This window comes from Primulina tabacum, chromosome 17 (genome assembly GCF_025594145.1).
Source record: "Primulina tabacum isolate GXHZ01 chromosome 17, ASM2559414v2, whole genome shotgun sequence".
NCBI classification, from domain to species: Eukaryota; Viridiplantae; Streptophyta; class Magnoliopsida; order Lamiales; family Gesneriaceae; genus Primulina; species Primulina tabacum.
This window is the reverse complement of record NC_134566.1, coordinates 20,781,131-20,805,997: the sequence shown is the minus strand read 5'-3', so window position 1 is coordinate 20,805,997 and position 24,867 is coordinate 20,781,131. Positions and strand designations below refer to the sequence as shown.

Here is a 24,867-nt window from a genome sequence, read left to right as displayed (position 1 = left end):
ATGGTTGAATTTATGTGTAATGGAACATTTGAAGATAAAGATCCAGGCAATTGAGTATCTCGATTCATTAGCTGAAAATGCTCAAAATTGGGACACTATAGGTACAATCGAACCATCAAACAAGATTCAATCTCCCACATCTGGTGGAGGTATGTACACCCTCAAAGATGATCATGATCTCCAAGCTAGATTTACCTCTTTGGCAAGAAAGGTTGAGGCACTTGAATTGAAAAAAATGGTCAATTAAAAGCTATTCAAGAAATTGCGTGTCACATCTATGATACAAGTGATCATTCTACAAAAGATTGTCCCACTTTGCCCTCTTTTAAAGATTGTCTCCATGAACAAGTCAATGTTTTGAACAATTTCAAAAGGCCAAATTTTGAACAATTTTATCAAAATTACAATCCAGGTTGGCGAAATCATCCAAATTTTAGTTGGAGGAATGATAATGCTGCACAATTTCCGCAACCACATTTTCAAACTCAACAAAATTTTCAAAATTATGCACCTTATGTTCCTCCACCTAAAAGAAATTTGGAAGATTTAGTTAATTCTTTCATTGCAAAGATCAATACTCAAACTGCTCAAACCATGACAGATTTGAAAGATACTATTGCTAAATTTGCATATGCACTTAATGTTCATGAAAAAGGTAAATTTCCTTCACAACCACAACCTAATCCCAAGGATCATCATTCACAAACTGGAACTTCTGGAACTCAACCGATGGATCAGGTAAAATCTGTTATTACCCTTCGAAGTGGTAAGGTTGTGGAAAAATCCATTCCTGAACCTTGTGAAGATGATGATAAATCAACTCCAAACGGTAAGGATGTGGAACCCATAACTTGCGAAGAGGAAGTTCAACAGACAGTGTCACCACCATTCCCTCATGCATTGAAAAATACAAAAAAATCAAATTTGAATTCTGATATATATGATATTTTTAAACAAGTAAAAGTTAATATTCCTTTATTAGATGCAATAAAACAGGTACCATCATATGCCAAATTTTTGAAAGACTTGTGCACTGTGAAAAGAAAATTGAATGTGAAAAAGAAAGAATTTTTAGCCGAACAAGTAAGTGCAATCATTCAAAATAATAATACTTTGAAATACAAAGACCCTGATTGTCCTACTATTTCATGTATTATTGGAGAACGAAAGATTAAAAAAGCCTTGCTTGATCTTGGAGCTAGTGTGAATTTACTTCCATATTCAGTTTATCAAGAACTCAATCTAGGCGAGTTAAAATCTACTTCGGCAACACTTTTACTTGCCGATAGATCTGTTAAAGTGCCAAGAGGTATGGTAGAAGACGTGTTGGTCCAAGTTGATAACTTTGTATATCCTGTCGATTTTATAGTTTTAGATACACAACCTATCGAAGTTTGTAATGCAATTCCTCTAATTCTGGGTCGTCCATTTTTAGCAACTTCTAATGCTCTTATAAATTGCAGAAATGGAATAATGAAGTTGTCATTTGGTAACATGACCTTGGAGCTCAATGTTTTTAATCTTTGTAAGCAACCACATGACAAAGGAGATGAAAGTGAAGATGAAAATCTTATTGAAACTCTCGTGGAAGAAAACATTCAAGAAGGGAGTATTCGTGATCAATTAGATATTTGTTCGATTGAAACTGTTAAAGAAAATATTGAAATTGATCTTGATGATTTTATCAGGTATCACTCGTTACCAGGATCAGAGAAAGAATTTGAGGCAAAATATGAGAACAAAGACGAACCACCCATATTAGAGTTAAAACCCTTGCCAGAAGAATTGAAGTATGCATTTCTTGGAGAAGATGAAACATATCCGGTGGTAATTTCTTCCAAACTAGCAAGTGATCAAGAAGGTAAATTAGTTGATATGCTTAAAAGACATAAAAATGCAATTGGTTGGACACTAAAAGATCTCAAGGGCATTAATCCACTAACTTGCACTCACAAAATTCACTTAGAAGAAAATGAAAAAACATCTCAACAACCCCAAAGGAGATTAAATCCACACATGAAAGATGTTGTGAAAACTGAAGTTCTCAGACTACTTGATGTTGGGATTATCTACCCTATTTCTGATAGTAAGTGGGTAAGCTCAACACAAGTAGTTCCAAAAAAATCAGGCATCACAGTGATAAAAAATGAAAAAGGTGAATTGTAAACAAGTCGAGTCCCATCTAGTTGGCGGATGTGTATTGATTATAGAAAATTAAATGACGCCACTAGAAAAGATCATTTTCCATTATCATTTTTGGATCAAATTTTAGAAAGAGTAGCAGGTAATTCATACTACTGTTTTCTTGATGGATATTCAGGTTATTATCAAATTCCCATTGCACTCGATGATCAAGATAAAACTACATTCACATGTCCTTTTGGAACATTTTCATTTAGAAGGATGCCGTTTGGATTATGCAATGCCCCAGCAACATTTCAAAGATGTATGCTAAGCATTTTTAGCGACATGGTTAAAAATTGTTTAGAGATTTTCATGGATGATTTAACTGTTTTTGGGAATATATTTGATAAATGTCTTGAAAATTTGGAAAAAGTTTTAAAAAGATGCGAGGAAAAAAGTCTTATTTTAAATTGAAAAAAATGTCATTACATGATTACTTCTGGGATTGTTTTGGGACATGTCGTGTCATCTCATGGAATTGAAGTTGATAAAGCCAAAGTTGATGTCATTGCCAATTTACCCCCTCCAAAAACCATTAAAGAAATTCGCTCATTTTTGGGACATGCTGGACTTTATATGAGGTTTATAAAGGACTTTAGTTCAATCTCTAAACCCATTTGTAACCTCTTAACAAAAGACACTGCATTTGAGTGAACTCAAGACTGTCAAAATGCTTTTGATAAAATCATTCGACATTTAACATCAGCTCCTATCATGCAACCTCCTGATTGGTCTTTACCATTTGAAATCATGTGCGATGCGAGTGATTATGCAGTAGGTGCAGTACTGGGTCAAAGAAGAAACGGTAAGCCTTACTGCTATTAGATATTTGTTGACCAAACAGGACGCAAAGCCACGACTGATACGATGGATTTTGTTGCTCCAAGAATTTGACATTGTGATCAAAGATAAAAAAGGAACCGAGAATGTCGTAGCCGATCATTTATCGAGACTAGTAACAGGATCGTCTTGTGAAATGACACCAATTAACGATAATTTTCCTGATTAACATCTATTTTCAGTTACTACTACACATTGGTTTGCTAACATAGTAAATTTTCTTGTGATAGGAAAAATGCCACCGCAATGGAGTTCCCAAGATAAAAGAAAATTTTTGAATGAGGTAAAAAACTTTTATTGGGATGAACCGTATCTGTTCAAGTATTGTCCAGATCAAATTTTTCGACGTTGCATACCCGACAATGAGGTAAGTAGTGTCATTAAATTTTGTCATTCAGAAGCACGCGGAGGACATTTTTCTTCAAAGAAAACGGCTGCAAAAATTTTGCATTGTGGATTTTATTGGCCCACTTTGTTTAAAGACACCCACGAAATCTGCAAGATCCGTGAAAATTGTCAAAAATTGGGTGCGATTTCAAAAAAAAACATGATGCCTTTGAATCCCGTGACACCCTAAAAACAAAGGTGCATAAATGCATTTTTATTAGTATAAATTTTACTATTTTCACTTTTAAATTTTTATCACATTATTTTTTGGTACAAATTTTATTTGTCCAAAGTATCTAGAAATACATTAAAATACATCACAATACACTTAAAAATTCATCAAGCACTATGAAGTTCCCATTCCAAAATCAAATACCCAAAGTATAATAAAATATTATAATTAAACTCAACATATATGTTAAGTATTTAATTACAATTACTATTAAGTTTAATATAAGATAATTAGGTTCAATAATTAGAAACATGAATATAATAATATTAAGTTTGGATAAACATAACATTTTTTTCATTTAATAAATAAATAAATAAATAAAAATAAATAATAATAATAATAATAATAAAAGGATAAGCATGGAATCGGCTATATATATACTGCACTCCTTCCTTTCAATTCACCAAAATCAAACGAGAAAGAGAGAGAAACGAGAGGAAGGAGAAGAAGGAAGAGGAGGGAGGAAGGAGAAAAAAAAGGAAGAAATAGAAGAAAAAGCTATATTCCTTTCGAAAAATCCCAATAAATCACCAACTACTCACCTCATATCGTAAAGCAACATAGCACTAGAGGTGACGTAAGAGGATCGAGCAAAAAACAAGAAAATAAAACAAAGATAGTCCGCAAAACGGCAACGGTATCCCGTATTCAAGCTAGGTACTTTTCGCTCATTTTTCTTATCGCTATACACCAAACTAGAGGTCGGCTTGAACATAAAAGTTGTACCTCTTGTTGCATAGATGAGGCACATACCGCCCGTCGTCCCAAAATATTGCCGGAACTAACATTTTCGGAATGCCGAAATACCTTAGTTATCCATTCGACGATATTTAAATCTGGTATTGATGGGTTAGGAATTTGACAAAACTTTCAACGAAAGAATTAAAGATCTTCAAAAGTTACATATGCTGGAAAAAAACCGGCCGCGCGTGACCGCCTGAAGGCCACTCATGCGCCGGCGCCGTCGGCGCGTGTACTGCACGCGCCGCCGAATTGGCGATTTTCTGGCGGCCGAACATTCCTGATGATATTTTCGAATTTTTGGCCAACTTTCGTAATGTTTGGATATACCTTCTAATTAATATGAATTTTGGAAACTTAAGTAAAATCAACCGGGTTAAATTTTTTTGAACAAAAAAAAATTAATCTTGAAATGATCAGCTAGTTACTTAAAAACTCTAACATATAAATATCATTCATAATATATTTTTAGGACTTGCTCCAGCAACTCGTATTATTAATCAAGCCTAAACTGTAAGTTATCAGGTGAGAAAATTACCATTCATTCTTCTATTAAACCCTTTGGCATTTGGCCTGGAAATTTCAATAGCATTTATTTAATGTTCAAATATCATCCACAGTTCATTTCAATTACGGATATATTTTCTTGCATATTTATGAATGGATTGATATACTATTAATGAATGGAGTCATGGACAACGGATTTCGGTCAGGAAATTGAGTCCACTGGACAACGTGGCTTCGGCCCGGAAAATGAGTCCAATGAACAACGGGTCAAAAGTCCCGGGTATATGGTTCATCTGAACAACGCACACCGAATATTTCGGTCCGGATAATGGTTCATCCGGCTCGTAAAAAGTGCTCAATTAGAGCCACCAATGTTAATTTATGGAATTTTCATTTATCTATTATTTCATTGCATATCATTCATAATATCTAAATTGTTATGCCTATTATTTCATGCATAATTATGATGAAGTGTTATTTAAAAGCCATATACTAATTTAAACTCACTAAGTCCTCAAAGACTTAACCCTCTGTTTCTTTTCGTCTATTGTAATTTTCAGACACAGGAACCCCCGAATCGGAACAAGAGGAAAATAACTGAAGCTGAAATAAGAGCATTTGAAAGTTGGGATGATCTGTCTATAAATGTTAAACTTCCGCTGTAAAATAATTGTACATATTTGAAATAAGAATGTAAATATTTGTAGATAATCTTTAAATTATAGTAGAAAATATTTAAATTTTATCTACAATATCTTTCTAATAATAATAATGGTAAAAATAAAAATAGAAGTTCAATAAAGAAAGATTGTAAAAAAATTGTGGCACTTAGTAAGGGAATAATTATGAATTTCTAAACCGGGCGCCACAGAGGTGGTATCAGAGCCTAGGTTACTTACAGTCTAGAGACAGGAGTCTAAGGTTTATTATAATGTCATACGTTAATCTTTATGTTTTCCTCATAATTGAAATGTCTCTTTTCAGGATGACAGAGTCTATTGGGACATCAAAGAAAAAACAAACTATAATCATCAAACAAATGGAGGAAGAAATAGCAAAATTAAGCAAAGAAAATTCGGATTTGAAATGCCTAGTGAACATGTATCGGGAGCATTTTGAAACCTTTGGAACAACTGAAACTTTTCATGGATTTATAGAAGAACGGATGAGGGCTGATAATCTAGCATATCAGGGAGAATTAGGTCATGTACTGTATGAAAGAGACCGCACTCTTATATACTTAATAGACATGCATGAATTCTATGACCGAGGTTTGATTAGTTTCTTAAAAGGAGTATCACACCCTTCGATTCACATTGACCACTTAATCATTAATGGGCGTGAACTGGTTTATCAATCTATCCACGGAATGGAACCTGGTGTTATCGGTCCATCTTACACAAATCAGACCACATCTCCTCCGATCACTAGCACATTTGAAACCGGAGGTAGTAGTGTTCCAGAGTACGTACCAGCCCCTTTTGCAGACTATTCTGGAATCATGAACACAACAATAGATCAAGACCCCTTTATGATAAAAGATTATCTGTTGCAGTCACCGGAAGTTGAATTTCTTCCTGACCCCATGTAGGAAAACTTTGTATTTGGAGTAGATGAATGTGGGACCCGGACGCTAATCATGTTCTTAATCATCATCTGTAATAACCAGGGTCTAACTAAGGTTCAACAGCTAAATATCAAGTGCTCAAACCCTATCTACAATAAAGTCCGTAGTCTCTACTCTATCACGATCTCTCTTCATCTCTTCGACCCTGATCCTGCCCCACCTGTTGCCTTGCACACATACAGACACGACAACAGCCGGATAATTCCGGTGGGAATATAATCCAAGTATAAATCAACGAACATGCAATCATATAATCAATACAAAGCATGCAACAGATATCAGATATATATATCAAAATCTGGAAATAAAATCAATATGATGATGTCAATTCGACTCGTGACTCCACGTCTCAGACTAGACTCAATCCTAGTCTAGGGATCCCGGTTTCCAGACGTTGGCATTCCATATCGACCATCAGTAATAGAAGAAACTCCGATTCTATCAACGTCGATATAACCAAACATCCAGTGTCTTGACCTATCCGTCACAGACTTTGGCACTATCGCCGATTCACTATCCTGTGACATCGTGCAATGTGCCCGTGACGATCCCACCACTATCAGGCACTTCTGTCACAAGATCACTCGTCTAATACTCGTCTAATACATGCTTTCTATAAATCAATAGAACAAGCATATTAATTCAAAACAATGCATACAATAACAATAAGTATGTGATTTAGGGAAACTCAATTATATCCTACTCGAGTCGTTCTCCCAATACCACATTGACTTATACCTTTCTTTCGTAGTCTCGGTCTGACGAACTGGAAGTTCTGAATTCAAGACTGTCTCTATCAATCTGAAATTACATATCGAGAATCATAATATCAACATTCCATTCTCAATTCAACACTGAATCTGATCAATCTGAATTTAATTCAAAATCAACGGCATAACGGAACAATCTGAATATTCCCGTCAATACAACCTCAACAGATATTAATTACAAATCATAACCCAAATCCAATATAGTCTGTAATCAATTCATAGTTCAAATATGTCCAATTTCAATCGATATAATCAGAAATTCATAACAATTCCATAATCAATCTTTTCTTCGATCCGACTTCGATTATGCAATGTCTGGTATTCCTAGAACACATCATAATGATCAAATAATAATTCTCCCAATACATAAATTTCAAACCATATCAGAAAGTAATGAAACTTACGTTCTTGTGTAGTAGGTGACGAGAGGAGCACAGAACCGTGTTCGGATAGAAATTCTGATGGCCGAATAATGCATAAATAGATTTCTAAGATCACAAGGAATTTGAGCACTTCTCTGGAGCTGTTCTCGATTTTCTTTGCTGAAGAACGAATTGGAGATTGTGATATATGTATCAAGTTGTATGGTGGTGACAAGTGTCCCACTCAATCCAATATTGCACTTTAGCCCCTGAATTTTTCACTATTTGCAATTTGGTCCTCAAAACTCTTTTTAATTCCATTTCAATCCTAATTAATTACAAAAATCGTGGAATTTAATTTATCATTCCAAAATTCGTAAATTAAATAATCTCGGATTAAAATGATATAATCTCGGGCCTTACAATTCTTCCCCTCTGAGACATGATTTCTTCCTCGAAATCTCAAGCAATCATATCACATGCAATCAAATCAGAAATAACAGAAACTGAAATCGTAAACTCACATAAGTGGTATAACTCTGGGAATTCCTGTCTCATATCTGATTCAGTCTCCCAAGTAGCTTCTTCAGTTCTATGACGAGTCCATTGCACTTTCACAAGAGGAATAATATTTGTTCTGAGTTTCTTTTCCTTACGATCAATAATCTGTATCGGTTTCTCAATATAACTCAGACTTTCATCAAGTTCGGCCTCATCTGGCTGAATAATGTGAGAATCATCAGGGAGATACCTCCGCAACATAGATACATGAAAAACATCATGTATTCCAGATAAAGAAGGCGGAAGGGCATGTCGATAGGCACGATCTCCTATCTTTTCAAGAATCTCATACGGCCCAACGTATCGTGAAGATAACTTTCCTTTCTTGCCAAATCGGACAACTCCTTTGAAAGGTGAAATCTTCAGAAATATTCGGTCTCCAACCTCAAATACAAACGGTCTGCGTCGAAGGTTGGCATATTTGGCCTGTCTGTCCTGAGCTGTCTTCATTTTCTTCTGAATCAGCTTTACCTTCACAGTCATATCTCTGATCATGTAAGGTCCAATCTCAGGAACCTCAGAGATATCATCCCAATACAGAGGGGATCGACATTTCTTTCCGTACAACGCCTCGAACGGAGCCATCTCAATATTCGTCTGATAGCTATTGTTGTACGAAAACTCGCAAAGTGGCAATGCCTCCTGCCATCCAGTGCTAAAATCAAGCACTACTACTCTCAGCATATCTTCCAGTGTCTGGATAGTCCGCTCTGACTGTCCGTCGGTCTGTGGATGATATGCGGTACTCAGATGTAACTTTGTACCTAGAGCCCACTGGAAACTCTACCAAAAGTGCGAAGTAAACCGAGGATCACGGTCTGAAACAATCGACTTCGGCACTCCGTGCAATCTGACCACTTCTCTGACATATATCTCAGCCATCTGGTCATATCTGTACGTCATCTTGTACGGAATAAAACATGCGGATTTTGTCAGTCTATCAATCACCACCCAAATCGCATCAGAACCTCTGGAGGAACGCGGTAACTGCGTCACAAAATCTATGGAAATGTGATCCCATTTCCATTCAGGAATAGACAAACTCTGTAACAGTCCTCCGGGTTTTTTTCTTTCCGCTTTCACCTGTTGGCAATTCAGACATCTGGAAACAAATTCTGCAATGTCAGTCTTCATCTGTTTCCACCAAAAAATTTCCTTTCAGATCGTTATACATTTTTCTGCCACCAGGATGAATGCTAAATCGACTGTTATGCGCTTCTGTCAATATCTGCTGTCTCAACTCTGAAACATTCGGCACAACAAGACGATTATTCACATACAGTACATCATCATGTACCTGAAACTGTGATCGATGACCTGATCTGACCATCTCAATTGATTTCTGTACTTTCTGATCAACTTTCTAAGCTGCTTTAATCCTCAAAATCAGCTCTGGTTCAGCTTGCACAGTGTATAATCTCATCGGTTTACAATCTGTCTCAAATACCAATCCAGACAAACAGCAATCCTCTATCAAATGTGAAACACCAATAGTCGACAAGGACAAAGAACATACCTTTTGACTCAGTGCATCAGCCGCTGCATTGGACTTTCCAGGATAGTATTTGATTTCACAATCGAAATCCTTCAGCAAATCAAGCCATCTCCTCTGTCTCATATTCAACTCTGACATTGAAAAAAGATATTTCAAGCTTTTGTGATCAGAATAAATTTCAAATTTCTCACCGTAGAGGTAATGTCGCCATATCTTCAATGTAAAGACAATGACCGACAATTCAAGATCATGAATTGGGTAGCGAGTCTCGTGTGGCTTCAGCTGTCTCGAGGCATAAGCAATCACATGCCCTCGCTGCATCAATACACAACCCAAACCTCTGTGAGAAGCGTCACAATAAACAACAAATCCACCAATACCTGAGGGTATAGTCAGTATCGGTGCACTGGTCAATCTTTTCTTCAATTCCAGAAGACTGGACTCACAGTCTTTTGACCGCACAAACGGAGCATTCTTCTGAGTTAACTGAGTAATCGATTTGGCAATGCTCGAGAAATCTTTAATAAACCGACGGCAATATCATGCCAAACCCATAAAACTGCGAATCTCTGGCACTAATGTCGGTCTCGGCCAAGAAATCACAGCCTCAACCTTGCTGGGATCAACTGATATACCATCTCCGGATATGATATGACCCAGAAATACTACCTGTCTCAACCAGAACTCACATTTTGACAGTTTAGCATACAATTTCTCAGTTCTCGAAATTTTCAACACAGTTCTCAAATGTTCTGCATGCTCAATCATATTCTTCGAATAAATCAAAATATCATCAATAAAAATAATCACGAAATCATCGAGATATTTCTGAAATACACGGTTCATCAGACCCATAAACACCGCTGGAGAGTTGGTCAAACCAAATGGCATGACAATAAACTCATAGTGTCCATACCTGGTTTTGAACGCTGTCTTCGAGATATCAGAATCCCTGACTCTCAGCTGATGATATCCAGATCTCAGATCGATCTTGGAATAAATAGAAAAACCCTGCAACTGGTCAAACAAATCATCTATACGAGGCAATGGATATTTATTCTTTACCGTTGCTTTGTTTAGTTGCCGGTAATCAATGCAGAGTCTCATTGAACCGTCTTTCTTCCTCACAAACAACACGGGAGCACCCCAAGGATATACACTCGGTCGGATGTATCCCTTGGCCAATAAATCCTCCAACTGATCCTTCAACTCTTTGAGTTCAATTGGTGCCATTCTGTACGGAGCTCTAGAAATCGGAACTGTACCTGGCATCAACTCAATGCTGAAGTCTATCTCTCCAATCGGAGGCAATCCAGGAATCTCGTCTGGGAAGACATCAGCAAACTCACACACCACTGGCAAGTCCGCCAATGATGGACTCGACTTCAGTAAATCAACTGAATATACAAGGAATCCTTCCGCTCCTTTCTGCAATAATCGACTCATAGATAATACGAATATCAAAGGAATTCTGGCTCGAGAATCCTTACAGTAAAATTTTCACTCCTCAGTCATCTCAGGTCTGAATCTCACAATCTTGTGGAAACAATCAACTGTAGCTCTGTACTTGGTCAACATATCAATTCCGATAATACAGTCAAAATCAGACAACCCAAGCACTCAATCTCATGCAAGTCATATCGTAGTATACAAGACCTAATAGAAGTCACTGATACAAGACCTTTTCCCAAAGGAGAAGAAACAGATAATACAGTAGATAGGGACTCAACATATAATGCATGCATAAATGCAAATCTCAATGAAATAAATGTATGTGATGCACCAGTATCAATCAATACATAAGCAGGGTAACCAGAAATAGAACAGTTACCTGCAATGACATCATCAGGTGCATCCTGTGCCTGCTCCTCAGTAAAAGCAAAAACTCTGGCCTGCTGTCTCGGAGGCTGGCTCACTGTCTGGCTTCCTCCTGGCCTCTGATGTGACTGGGCAGACGGTGCTGGCTGGAAAAAATGGACAGTAGATGGTCGTCTCCCTGTTTGAGCCACTGATCCAGATGACTCTGCTGCCTGGGATCCCTGTGCACCTCTCTGGGGACATACTCGGGCAAAATGTCCCTGTTGTCGACATATACGACAGGAGCCAAACACTCCTCGGCACTGCTATGTGGAATGCTTCCCTCCACAAGTGCTGCAATAAGCTCCTGTATAACTCTGACCCTGACCGGTCTGTCTCGAGCCACTGGAACTGGAAGAACTGCTGCCAGACTTCTTAAACTATCTTCCTCTGGCTTTCAGATAGTCCTTCTTTCCATCACTGCTGCTGCCACTCTCAAATCTGGGAGAGGGTTGCTGTGGTATTGGTGCTGGGGCAACATACGAAGCTCCTCTCTGCCTAATCAGGCCGGCTTCTGCTCCCTTTACTCTGTTCAGGGCGTCAGCAAAGTTGTTTGGTCGTCCGGTGTTCACCAAGGTAAATATTTCAGGATTCAGGCCATTGATGAACTGATCAGCCACCGCTTCTTCATTCTCGGCCACATGTGGAGCAAATCTCAGTAATGTAGAGAATTTGGACACATACTCCTCAATATTCAGGTGTCCCTGTCTCAAATTTGCAAACTCGGCCCCCTTGTCTTTCCTGTATGAAACTGGAAAGAACCGCTGATAAAATTCGGTCTTAAACACATTCCAGGTAATAGTCGTACCTCTATGCTCCAATGCATTCTTCGTTGTAATCCACCAGTTCTTTGCAACGTCATGCAACTGGTGCCCTATCAGCTTCACTCTTCGCTCATCTGTATAGTCCAATGAGTCAAACAGCATCTCTATGTCATCTAGCCAACTCTCACAATCCACTGCAGTCTCAGTACCCTTCAAAGTCGGTGGATGGAATGACTGAAATCTCTTCAGAAGTGTTTCCATCGGAGTTGCTGTGACATCCATCGAAGGATTTGAAGTACTACCCTGTTCTGGTATTCTTCTGGGAGGCATATCTGATTATCAAAAAGATTAGTAATCCAAATACAATAATTCTGTTTCAGTCATCCTCCTATCATCTTACTGCTGATCCAGAATCGGCCCTGATTTATTCACAATAACACATGTTTTCAAATCAAATCAGATAAACAGATAAAAATGCATTATAAAGCAGTAAGTCATGCTAGCAATCAAAAGCAAAGAAAGAAAACTCATTCTACCCCGCTCACTAGCTCCTATATCAGTCTAAAGGATTTATCGCTCTGATATCACCTGTTGTGGGACCCGGACGCTAATCATGTTCTTAATCATCATTGGGACAAATTAATCAACTGTAATAACCAAGGTCTAATTTTTTTTTAAAATACAGTATTAAATGCGGAATGTAATGGAATTCATCTATTATACATATCAGTATAAATAAGGTACAAGTCCTGTACAACATACATTCAATACAAACTAAGGTTCAATAGCTAAATATCAAGTGTTCAAACCCTATCTACAATAAAGTCCGTAGTCTCCACTCTATCACGATCTCTCTTCATCTCTTCGATCCTGATCCTGCCCCACCTGTTGCCATGCACACATACTGACACGACAACAGCCGGATAATTCCGGTGAGAATATAATCCCAGTATAAATCAACGAACATGCAATCATATAATCAATACAAAGCATGCAACAGATATCAGATATATATATCAAAATTTGGAAATAAAATCAATATGATGATGTCAATCCGACTCGTGACTCCACGTCTCATACTAGGCTCAATCCTAGTCTAGGGATCTCGGTTTCCAGACGTTGGCATTCCATATCGACCATCAGTAATAGAAGAAACTCCGATTCTATCCACGCCGATATAACCAAACATCCAGTGTCTTGACCTATCCGTCACAGACTTTAGCACTATCGCCGATTCACTATCCTGTGACATCGTGCAATGTGCCCGTGGCGATCCCACCACTATCAGGCACTTCTGTCACAAGATCACTCGTCTAATACTCGTCTAATACATGCTTTCTATAAATCAATAGAACAAGCATATTAATTCAAAACAATGCATACAATAACAATAAGTATGTGATTTAGGGAAACTCAATTATATCCTACTCGAGTCGTTCTCCCAATACCACGTTGACTTATACCTTTCTTTCGTAGTCTCGGTCTGACGAACTGGAAGTTCTGAATTCAAGACTGTCTCTATCAATCTAAAATGACATATCGAGAATCATAATATCAAAATTATATTCTCAATTCAACACTGAATCTGATCAATCTGAATTTAATTCAAAATCAACGGCATAACGGAACAATCTGAATATTCCCGTCAATACAACCTCAACAGATATTAATTATAAATCATAACCCATATCCAATATAGTCTGTAATCAATTCATAGTTCAAATATGTCCAATTTCAATCGATATAATCAGAAATTCATAAAAATTCCATAATCAATCTTTTCTTCGATCCGACTTCGATCATGCAATGTCTAGTATTCCCAGAACACATCATAATGATCAAATAATAATTCTCCCAATACATAAATTTCAAACCATGTCAGAAAGTAATGAAACTTACGTTCTTGTGTAGTAGGTGACGAGAGGAGCACAGAACCGTGTTCGGATAGAAATTCTTATGGCCGAATCATGCATAAATAGATTTCTAAGATCACAAGGAATTTGAGCACTTCTCTGGAGCTGTTCTCGATTTTCTTTGCTGAAGAATGAATTGGAGATTGTGATATATGTATCAAGTTGTATGGTGGTGACAAGTGTCCCACTCAATCCAATATTGCACTTTAGCCCCTGAATTCTTCACTATTTGCAATTTGGTCCTCAAAACTCTTTTTAATTCCATTTCAATCCTAATTAATTACAAAAATCGTGGAATTTAATTCATCATTCCAAAATTCGTAAATTAAATAATCTCGAATTAAAATGATATAATCTCGGGCCTTACAATGAATTTATTCCAATGACTCTCCTACCTGAAAGTGAAAATGAAAATGAGCTTAGTTATGAACCGGACCCAATTGAACCACATACATCACGGCCAAATACGGATCAAAATGTTACCATGGGAACCACAGGCACAATTGAAGGCTCGAGCCACACAACTTTTATAGATCTCTCCGACGACGAATGAAGACAATGACTATTTGGCACTAGTATATAACTAGTATTAATAATCATCATCTTTTGTAGGCATGATGATTATCATGGTCATCATTTTTTGTAGGCATGATGACTCAGTTTGCTTGTTCTGTTTGTATTTTGCTTGGGTATTGTAAATATTTGAAACATGTCTTGTTTATAAATAAAACTGACTGTTTACCCTCTGACATAACTATGTACATTCATTGCAAGATATGTTCATATTTTATATTTATGTGTTCAGAATGACGTCTTCACAAAATAGTACTCAAGCCAGAATCGGACAAGACATCCCCCCTCAAGATGACCACAACTCGGCAACTGGTGGAAATTCCAGAAACGCTCAATACAATCCCCCCCCAAGAACAAAACATACAAAATATGTTTGAAATAATGCATCAATTTATGCAGTTTTGTCAGCAAAATCAACCACGACCTCATGATCAAGCTCAAGAACATCACATTGAGGCAAATGATCGAGCTCTTGAGAGATTTTTGAGATTCAAGCCGCCAAAGTTTGAAGGCAAACCAGATTCGTATCAAGCTGAATCTTGGCTAAGCAAAATCAACAAAATATTTTCTATTCTTAATTATTCTGAAGAACAAAAGGTAAATTTTTCCACTTACTTATTTGAAGAAGCAGCTCATAACTGGTGGCGTACGGTGGAACATAAATGGACAAAGAACCACACCACAAAACGTGGGACAATTTTCTGCAAGAATTCGAAGGTAAATATATAACTCAAGTTATATTAAATACCCGAGAACGTGAATTTATGGATTTAGTCCAAGGTGACATGACCGTAGCTCAATATGAGGCAGAATTTCACCGTCTTATACATTATGCACCACATTACATGGAAGATGAGGTAAGAAAAAGAAAAAAATTTGTTCAAAGATTAAAGCTCGATATTCGTTGGGCAACACTGTCTACAGAAGTTACCAGTTATGTTTCTGCTGTTAATTAAGCCCTACGAGTGGAAGAAGATATCAAGGCACTTCTTAAAAAAGAGGAAGAAGAAAAGAAAATCAGGAAACCTAACCCTTTTGAGGATAATAACCGGAAAAGAAAATTTGAAAAGAGAACACAACCAGTCAGGCAAGGAGAAGCTGTCAAAGGAAAAGTTTCAAGAAACAACAGTAAAAAGTGTGGATATTGCGGATTACCAAATCATGAAGAAGAAAAGTGCTGGAGAAAAGGTGGGAAATGTCTTATTTGCGGAAGTGAGCAACACCGTATTCAAGATTGTCCAAAAAGAACGCAGAAGACCCAACCCACAACAAAGCCAAAGATACCTGCTCGAGCATATGCCCTCTTAGGAAACCAAGAGGAGGAAGTTGACCCCACTGCAGTCGTAGAAGGTACTGTTACCATATTATCCAGTTCTGCAAAAACATTATTTGATCCAGGAGCTACTCATTCTTTTATCTCAAAAGTTTTTGTACGTAAATTACCACTGTTATTTGAGCAGCTACCATATAGCTTCGAAATTTGCTCACCTTTAGGGACAACGATGATTACTGACATCATTTACAGAAACTGTCCCTTAAAATTCCAAGAAAAAGAATATCTAGCAGATTTGATTGAATTACCTATCAAAAACTATGATATTATTCTTGGAATGGACTGGTTATATAGACACCAAGCCCAACTCAATTGCTACACAAAAGAAGTTTATCTTCAAACTTCTCATCCAATCATTTCCAAAGCTAACCATACCATGGGAATAGTATCAACCGCAGAAGCTAGAGCTATACTAAAAGACAACGGACAAGGATTTCTAGCTTATTTGATAAATAAGCCAAAAGATCAAATCAAGATCTCAGAAATCTCAGTTGTACAAGAATTTCCAGAAGTTTTTCTTGAAGGGATCAATACTTTACCTCCTTAGAGAGACGTATAATTTTCCATTGATCTAATATCTGGAGCACAACCCAGATCTAAAACTCCATACCGAATGGCACCTTCAGAGTTAAAAGAATTAAAACTTCAATTACAAGAGCTCATGGACAAGAAATACTTCTAGCCTAGTACATCTCCATGGGGTGCTCCTGTATTATTTGTCAAAAAGAAAGATGGAACTCTAAGGATGTGCATTGATTATCGAGAACTTAACAATGTTACCATCAAAAACAAATATCATCTCCCGCATATCGAAGAATTGTTTGATGTTTTACAAGGATCTCAAGTATATTCAAAACTTGATTTGCGACAAGGATATTACCAATTGAGAATTAGGGAGGATGACATCTCCAAAACGGCTTTTAATACCCGTTATGGACACTATGAGTTTGTGGTAATGCCATTCGGATTAACCAACGCTCCTGCAGCTTTCATGGATATGATGCATCGAATATTCCAACCATTCTTGGATAAATTCGTTGTCATATTCATAGATGACATTTTGATATTTTCAAGAGATCACGAGGAACATGCTCAACATTTACGATTGATTCTCAAAACTGTGAAAGAGCATCAATTATATGCCAAATTCAGTAAGTGTGAATTTTGGCTAGAGAAGGTGTCATTTCTTGGCCACTTTATCTCTAAGAAAGGACTGGAAGTAAATCCTGCAAAAATAGAAGCCATATCTCGTTGGAAACAACCAATCAACATCACAGAAATTAGAAGTTTTCTCGGCTTAGCAGGATACTACCGAAGATTCATTAAAGATTTTGCGAAAATTGTTGTCCCCCTGACACAGCTAACTCGCAAAGACAACCCTTTCTTATGGAATGATGAGTGTGAGAAAAGTTTTTGCAAATTAAAAGAAATGCTTACCAGTGCACCTGTATTAGCTTTACCAGAAGGGACAGAAGGATTTGTGGTTTACACAGATGCCTCAAAAGAAGGCTTTGGATGTGTATTAATGAAAAACGATAAAGTTATTGCATATTCATCTAGAAAATTAAAGAATCACGAGTTAAATTATCCCACTCATGATCTGGAATTAGGAGCAATAGTGTTTGCATTAGCAAAATGGAGACACTACTTGTACGATTCCACTTTTGATATTTATACAGACCACAAAAGCCTGAAGTATTTATTTACTCAAAAAGAGCTGAACATGAGGCAAAGAAGATGGATTGAATTTTTGGAAGATTACGATTGTTCCATTCTTTATCAATCAGGTAAAGCTAATGTAGTGGCTGATGCTTTAAGTAGAAAGATTAGCATGGCTTGTTTGGAAATTAAAGAAGTAAGAGAATGGATACACATCCATTCTCGTGGGCACTTGGCCGGATTGAGAATTGAACCTGAATTTCATACCAGAATTAAGAAAAATCAAGAATTGGACCAAGAAGTTTCAAAACTCCGTACTGATACCAATTTCGTCACCAATTCACAAGGAATACTATGCTATCATGACCGTATTTGTGTGCCTAGCTCAATGAAAAAGGAAATAATGGAAAAATCACATCAGTCTCGGATCAGCATTCATCCAGGAGGATCTAAGATGTACCAAGAGATTAAAAAACACTTCTGGTGGAAAGGAATGAAACGAGATATTGCAGATTTTATTTCACAATGCCTATCTTGCCAAATGATAAAGGCTGAACATCAAAGACCAGCAGGTCTTTTGCAACCACTTCCTATACATGAATGGAAATGGGATCAAATAACTATGGACTTTGTGACCGGATTACCCCAGCTCCCAGGAGGTTTTAATAGCATATGGGTAATCGTTGATCGCTTGACCAAGTCAGCACATTTCATACCCATAAGTCACAAATATGGGGTGGAAAAGCTGGTTGAACTCTATCAGAAGGAAATTATACGATTACATGGTATCCCCACTACCATAATATCTGATAGAGATCCGAAGTTTACGTCAAGATTATGGAAAAAACTTCAAGAATGCCTTGGTACCAAATTAAATTTTAGCACAGCAGCACATCCGCAAACCGATGGTCAGTCTGGACGAACCATTCAAATATTGGAAGACATGCTTCGCGCATGTGTGCTGGATTTTGGGGCAAACTGGGGAAAACATTTGCCTCTAGTTGAATTTTCATACAACAATAGTTATCAATCCTCAATAAAAATGGCTCTATATGAAGCATTATATGGAAGAAAATGTCGCTCTCCTCTTAACTGGGATATGGATGAATGGAGAGGCACAGAGAATGGACAAGAACGAGCAATCAGGCCTGACATTATACAAGAAGCTGTCGACAAAATACAACTTATCAGGCAACGAATACAAACAGCTCAAAGTCGACAGAAGAGTTATGCAGATAAGAGGCGGAAAGATTTGAAATTTGAAGTCGGAGATTTCGTACTACTAAAAGTATCACCAAGAAAAGGAATCAAGCGTACTGGAAAGAAGGGAAAGTTGCATCCTCGATTTGTTGGACCTTTTGAAGTAATTGAACGAATATGCACTGTGGCTTATCGTCTATCTCTACCTGAAAATATATTTGGTATACATAACGTATTCCACGTATCAAAATTAAGGAAATGCAAAATAGACTCAGCCCAATTAGTTGACCACCAACAGATAGATCTGGAAGAAAATCTAACATATGAAGAACAACCTGTGAAGATTTTGGACCAAAGAATAAAGGAACTTCGTGGTCGACCAATTCAGTTGATAAAAGTCTTATGGAAAAACCACAACATTGAAGAAGCAACGTGGGAAACAGAGAAAGATATGAGATGTCAATATCCTCATTTATTCCAATAACTCTTAAATCTGGGGACTAGATTTTTAAAAAAGGAGGAGATATTGTGACACCCTAAAAACAAAGGTGCATAAATGCATTTTTATTAGTATAAATTTTACTATTTTCACTTTTAAATTTTTACCACATTATTTTTTAGTACAAATTTTATTTGTCCAAAGTATCTAGAAATACATTAAAATACATCACAATACACTTAAAAATTCATCAAGCACTATGAAGTTCCCATTCCAAAATCAAATACCCAAAATATAATAAAATATTATAATTAAACTCAACAAATATGTTAAGTAATTAATTACAATAATTATTAAGTTTAATATAAGATAATTATGTTCAATAATTAGATACATGAATATAATAATATTAAGTTTGGATAAACATAACATTTTTTTCAATAAATAAATAAATAAAAATAAAAAATAATAATAATAATAATAAAAGGATAAGAATGGAATCGGCTATATATATACTGCACTCCTTCCTTTCAATTCACCAAAATCAACCGAGAAAGAGAGAGAAACGAGAGGAGGGAGAAGAAGGAAGAGGAGGGAGGAAGGAGAAAAAGAGGAAGAAATAGAAGAAAAAGCTATACCCCTTTCCGAAAAATCCCAATAAATCACTTACTACTCACCTCATATTGTAAAGCAACATAGCACTAGAGGTGATGCAAGAGGATCGAGCAAAAAACAAGAAAATCAAACAAAGATAGTCCGCGAAACGGCAACGGTATCCCGTATTCAAGCTAGGTACTTTTCGCTCATTTTTCTTATCGCTACACACCAAACTAGAGGTCGGCTTGAACATAAAAGTTGTACCTCTTGTTGCATAGATGAGGCACATACCGCCCGTCGTCCCAAAATATTGCCGGAACTAACATTTTCGGAATGCCGAAGTACCTTAGTTAGCCATACGACGATATTTAAATCTGGTATTGATGGGTTAGGAATTTGAAAAAACTTTCAACAGAAGAATTAAAGATCTTCAAAAGTTACATATGCTGGAAAAAAACCGGCCGCGCGTGACCGCCGGAAGGCCATTCACGCGCCGGCACCGTCACGCGCCGTCGGATTGGGGATTTTCCGGCGGCCGAACGTTCCTGATGATATTTTCGACTTTTTGGCCAACTTTCCTAATATTTGGATATACCTTCTAATTAATATGAATTTTGGAAACTTAAGTAAAATCAATCGGGTTAAATTTTTTTGAACAAAGAAAAATTAATCTGGATATGATCAGCTAGTTATTTAAAAACTCTAACATATAAATATCATTCATAATATATTTTTAGGACTTGCTCCAGCAACTCTGATTATTAATCAAGCCTAAACTGTAAGTTATCAGGTGAGAAAATTACTATTCATTCTTCTATTAAAGCCTTTGGCATTTGGCCTGGAAATTTCAATAGCATTTATTTAATGTTCAAATATCATCGACAGTTCATTTCAATTACGGATATATTTTCTTGCATATTTATGAATGGATTGATATACTATTAATGAATGGAGTCATGGACAACGGATTTCGGTCAGGAAATTGAGTCCACTGGAAAACGTGACTTCGGCTCGGAAAATGAGTCCAATGAACAACGGGTCAAAAGTCCCAGGTATATGGTTCATCTAAACAACGCGCACCGAATATTTCGGTCCGGAGAATGGTTCACCCGGCTCGTAAAAAGTGCTCAATTACAGCCACCAATGTTAATTTATGAAATTTTCATTTATCTATTATTTCATTGCATATCATTCATAATATCAAAATTGTTATGCCTGTTGTTTCATGCATAATTATGATGAAGTGTTATTTAAAAGCCATATACTAATTTAAACTCACTAAGTCCTCAAAGACTTAACCCTCTGTTTCTTTTCGTCTATTGTAATTTTCAGACACAGGAACCCCTGAATTGGAACAAGAGGAAAATAACTGAAGCTGAAATAAGAGCATTTGAAAGTTGGGATTATCTGTCTATAAATGTTAAACTTCTGGTGTAAAATAATTGTACATATTTGAAATAAGAATGTAAATATTTGTAGATAATCTTTAAATTATAGTAGAAAATATTTAAATTTTTATCTACAATATCTTTCTAATAATAATAATGGTAAAAATAAAAATAGAAGTTCAATAAAGAAAGATTGTAAAAAAATGTGGCACTTAGTAAGGGAATAATTATGAATTTCTAAACCGGGCGCCACAAATCCTATCATTGAAATTGAAATATTTGACTGTTGGAGAATTGATTTTATGGGACCTTTTTCACCGTCGTTTGGATACTTGTATATTTTAGTTGCAGTTGATTATGTTTTCAAATGGATAGAGGCAATTCCATGTCGAATAAATGATCATAAAATCGTCATCAAATTTTTGAAAGAAAATATTTTTAGTAGATTTGGAATTCCTCGAGCCATGATAAGTGATGGGGGAACTTACTTTGTTAATAAACCATTTGCTTTATTAATGAAAAAATATGATATTACTCATAAAGTAACTACTCCTTATCTTCCTCAAACAAATGGACAAGTTGAATTAGCTAATAGGGAGATAAAGAAAATTTCGGAAAAAACTGTTAACTCAAATAGAAAAGATTGGTCTCTGCGACTTAATGACGCACTTTGGGCATATCAAACAGCTTTTAGAACATCATTAAAAAAAGTCTCCCTATAGGTTGGTTTACGGAAAACATTGCCATTTGCCTGTGGAATTGGAACATAAAGCTTATTGGGCGATCAAAAATTTTAATTCAAGCATGGATGATTGCAACAAATTGAGCAAATTGCAACTTTATGAACTTGATGAACTCAGAAATGATGCGTATGAGAATTCAAGGATTTATAAAGCAAAAATCAAATCATTTCATGATAAAACAATTCTTAGAAAATCTTTTGAGATTGGTAAAAAAGTTTTGCTTTATAATTCTCGACTTCACATATTCCTAGGAAAATTACGATCAAGATGGACAGGCCCATATGTTGTAAAGCATGTGTATCCTTATGGAGCTGTGGATATTGAAAATCCTAAAAATGGTGATGTTTTTAAAGTGAATGGACAAAGACTTAAACCATTTTTGAAAAATGAAATCTTTCAGGAAGAGTTTATTTCCCTTCTGATCCTTAAATTTTTATGTTGCATTTAATTTTGTTTGTTTTTATTTCAGGTTTCCTTAATATTTTTATTTTCTCGGTTAAATGACGGATAACGGTACTCCGTGACTCTCATAGTCGGTTAAATCAGTTTCCCACAATTGCTGATACAAAAATAAAAAAAAATCATTTCTTTTCTTTTCAAAATGGATGAAAATCTCTCAAAAATTTGTAAATATTTTCTTTCTGTTTCTGAAAATATTATAAGAAAAATTTATGCAGGTAGGTGTGAAAGATCGAGATTCTTAATGCAAAAAGGAATTCCAGAAGATATTCGTCTTGTAATAGAAGCTAAGGTCCGATTAGGAGGAGAAGTTCCACAATCATTGTTCATTCGGTATTTGTCTGGATTAGGAAAAAGCACTTATGGGAAAAAACGAAGGGCCAAAAGGTTAGGGGTTTGTCATAAGTGTACAAGATGGACTTGTGACAAACGATGCAGATCTTTGGGATGTGTTTCCGATAACAGAGAAGATAAAATTGGTTTCATTAAGAATGTGCTGAGTAAGGAGTCTTTAGATAACATCTTATTGACTCTTGAGACGCATTCTAGTGGAAATGTGCAAATTGAACTTCTCCGTTTATGGAAACAATTTCAAGATGAGCGTCATAGTCTTGGGAATCCGACTAAAAAAGACCCTGTTTGCCAATTTATAAGAAAATTGGAAGGGAAGCATATCCTCGACTCATAGAAGGCATTGAAGTCGTTTCTGGACGTTAAACCAGAGGAAAATTGTGAGCCACAATCACCCTACTGTTTATATGCATGTGTGTCATTATTATTTTTACTGTTTATTCTGATTATACTGCTTACAGCTATGACCCATAGTTTTGTCATGATAATTATTACCCCTATAAAATCTCTCATCTTTTTCTCTATTTTCGCAGACCAAAAAGAAAGTAAAAACATGGTTGGATCCTCTGCACAAACATTGAAAAATATTTGTGTATTTTGTGGGTCGAGTTCTGGAAAAAATGAAGTATTTGTAGAAGCAGCGAATAATCTTGAAAAGATATTGGCTGAGAGAAAAATTCACTTGGTATATGGGGGAGGTAATATTGGGTTAATGGGATATGTTTCAACATCTGCTCATCTTGGAGCTAGTCAGGTTTTAGGTATTATTCCTACAGCTTTAGTTGAAGGAAATATTACAGGTATTACGATTGGGGAGGAATTGAAAGTTTCTTCTATGTATAAAAGAATCACCAAAATGATTTAAAATTCTGATGCTTTTATCGCACTACCAGGTGGTTTTGGTACATTAGAAGAAATTTTTCACACTGTTTCTTAGGCACAACTTAATATCCATAGTAAACCTGTGTGCTTGTTGAATATCAATAATTATTATGACAGTTTGTTGACATTTCTTGATAAAGATGTAGAACAGAATTTCATTTCAGAAAATTCACGACGGATGCTCATCTGTGCTTCGACTCCCGACCAATTAATTGATGATTTGGAAGCTTTTGTTCATAAGCCTGATCCGATGATAACAAATATCAATTGGTCGCAATCAAGCAGTAAGAAAAGAAATTTGGATCATTGATTCAAAAATCGTGGATTGGTTTGCGTTTGTTTCAGTTTGTTATCTTCAATAAAATTCCAGGTGATATCTCTTTCATTATGTACTCTTTATTAATAGTTATTTTGACATTAGGGACAATGTCATATTCTGATTGGGGGAGAACAAACTTAAAATAAAAAATAATAATTAAAAAAAATTATTTTAAAATAAAAACATGTAAAATTATTTTAAAATAAAAACATGTTTATTGTTTGTATCTTAGTATTTTTTACAAAAATATCATACATTACATGTTTGAAAGGTTTATATTAGAAATTGTAATAATCTATCTAAGGATGTTTAAATTTTTATTTGAAAAAAAAAATTCAATTTTAATATTTTGATCACTCTAAAAATATGATTTATGAAATCTTTTTGAATGATTAACCATTGTGATAAAATCAGTTATTAAAGTATATTGCCCAAGATATACCTGATAAGAGTGCCTAAAATTTTTAAACTCACACATATTTTGTGAGTGAGTGGAGAGGATTGAGAAAACAGCTTGCGAGCCTTTATTGATAATCAGAGAGGCTATCTATTGTTTAGATCTTGTGTTCTTATTTTGAAAAAAAATTTGATATTTCCTGAAAAAAAAGAAAAAAAAAAGAAAGATGTTGAAGATTTATGTTATTTCTAAGTTTTATGCTGCGACCCATTTATCTCTCATAAAAA

General features: G+C 36.0%; 1 pseudogene; it reads left to right on the top strand.

The window, feature by feature from the left end:
• On the top strand, window positions 1–22,134 carry LOC142530569 (uncharacterized; annotated as a pseudogene).
• Window positions 22,135–24,867: the final 2,733 nt, after the last annotated feature.